Source organism: Notamacropus eugenii, chromosome 2 (assembly GCF_028372415.1).
Source record: "Notamacropus eugenii isolate mMacEug1 chromosome 2, mMacEug1.pri_v2, whole genome shotgun sequence".
Lineage (NCBI taxonomy): Eukaryota > Metazoa > Chordata > Mammalia > Diprotodontia > Macropodidae > Notamacropus > Notamacropus eugenii.
Window position 1 is genome coordinate 294,874,392 of NC_092873.1, and position 2,366 is coordinate 294,876,757.

At 33.4% G+C, this 2,366-nt stretch overlaps 1 pseudogene; it reads right to left on the reverse strand.

Moving 5' to 3' along the window:
* Window positions 1-1,642: 1,642 nt before the first annotated feature.
* On the reverse strand, window positions 1,643-2,040 carry LOC140523918 (small ribosomal subunit protein eS17-like; annotated as a pseudogene).
* Between the last annotated feature and the right edge of the window lie 326 nt (window positions 2,041-2,366).

A 2,366-nucleotide genomic window follows, 5' to 3' on the forward strand; every position in this document is an offset into this window, starting at 1 on the left:
TTTTCCTTTAAATATTTAGATATATCATTCAACACATACATATTATTTTTACTGAGTCAATATCTATGTAATGTACCTGCTTATCTATTTTTATCATATATTCATTGTAGCCTTATCTGAAATCATGATTGGTATTACTATTTTTGACTTTAGCTGAATCATAATAGCTTATTTTCATTCTATGTGAATTATTGCATTTCTACTATATTTCTTGTGTATTTTGCTTTTTAGTCCATGCTGCTATCCTTTTCAGTTCATATAGTTCACATAGAAATTATAAAATTAGGATTCTTAATTGTACATTTCCTTCCATCCCTGTCTTATTCTCTCTCCACCCTCCCCCGCTTTTTTGCTACTACCTTGTCTTTATAGACAAGAGAGGGTGTTTAACTGACATTAAGAAACAGTGTATTTCTTCTCTGGTTTTTACTCTTTCTTCCTTTTCCTCTGACTTTTCCTTTCATATTCTTCCATTCATTTATTTTGCTTTTGACTATTCTTTTACCTATACTGTCTATATTCCTTCACAGACTTCCTCCCCTCCTCCTTGTCTCTGTCCCCTCTCATATCTCTTTTGAGTTTAACATATTTCTATAATCCATGTGGAAGTAGTGTACCTGTATTCAAACTTCCTTTATCTGGAAAGTGAAGTTCCTGGGATATCCATTCCCCTATCTTTGCCTCCATGATTATTTTATTCTTCATCTTATATACCTTTACTATATAATAGGAATTTCCTTTCCCTTCTTCCTCTCTTACTCCCCAGCATTATCCTGTGTCCTTTATTTTGTCTTCTCCTAAGATCATTAAAACATAACATTAACCATCTGTAGATCCTCTGTAATTTTAACCTTTTTTCATCACCCTTAAAGATATTACAGTAGAGAAGACATTTGTTTCATATTCCCTTTCACTCAAACAAATATGTGTATTTTTTATGTTTCTCTTAGTGCCTGGATTTCCATTTCAAAATATCTACTCAGTTTTGGCCTTTTTGTCAAGAATATCTGCAGGTCATTTATTCTAGTAAAAGTTAATTAATAACTACACTTACTTTTGCTGGATAGGTTGTTTTTGGCTGTATATCTTCTCTTAACCTTTGGAATATCATATTCTAAGCTTTCCCATTTTTTAACTGGCACCTTCTAAGTCTTGGAATTTAGTCATTTTTTTGGCTGCTTAAAGTTTTTATTTGACCTGGAAGTTCTAAATTTTAGCTATATGATGTTACCACAGATTTAATTTAGGTTTCTTTCCAAAGAGAATCAGTGGATTCTTTTTATTTTCACATTGCCGTGGGATTCTAAGAATTCTGAGCAGTTTTCATTTAAAATTTCCTGAAGTTTGGTATCTAGACTTTTTTCTGCTTACAGTTTTTAGATAGTCCAATAATTGCTAGATTGTTTCTCTTTGACTTGTTTTCTTAGTTATTTTTGATATTATATAGCTTAGATTTTCTTCTGCTTTTTTTCTAATTGTTTGCTTTTGATTTGCTATTTCTTCTCATTTTTTTAATTGTTGCTTTCCTGGGTGTTTTCCTTCTTCTCTGATTTCTCTGCTTCTTAAATCTCAGTAGCAATGCTTTTTCTTGTGGAAGGGAGGGTGTTCCCAATTTCTTTGGAAAGAAGGCAAAGGTAAATATTTAAACAGCTCTTTTTGGTATTTTGAAGTTCATCCTGACCATGGCTGGGTAACTTGCTGGTTGAACAAACTGCCAAAGTCCAAGAGTTTCAGCATTGCTATCATCCTATCATGTTCTCCTGCTCCAAAGCAGAGACTTTGGAGATGTAGTTATACCTGTTTTTTCTTTCTTCTTCTTGCAATTTGATAGGGATACCTCTCACAGGGACTCTTTGGATTTGCTTTATTAAAAGAGTAACATATCTTGTGATCTTACCACAGAGTTTCTTGCTGAGAATGATGGTGATCTCTTTGTACATGGCACTTGTTGGTGCTGAAGCTGTTACCCAGTTGAGTATAGTACTTTTCAATGATAACTTTCACTGCATTCTTCATGGTCTTGGTCCAAGCACAACTCATGTTGGCTGCAGGCTCCAGGTAAAATTTCTGGAGTTTGCATTAAGTGAAGATGTTTGATGATTTTAAATTCTTCAACTTTTCTTCTTCAGATTTCAATATCTTTTCAATCTCACATCTTATTTCATCTAATCTGGGTTTAGGAATGATATTATATCTTATGATTGCCTAGCATCACTCAGAAAGATGACGTTGAGTCCCTGGGAGCTGAGGGGACAGTCAAGAAACGTGTAACTGCTTTTTCTATAACTGAAAACATGATATTTCTAGTTTTACACTAAAAAACTATGCTAATGTCACATGATGAAAGTATTCATACCCTCAGTCCA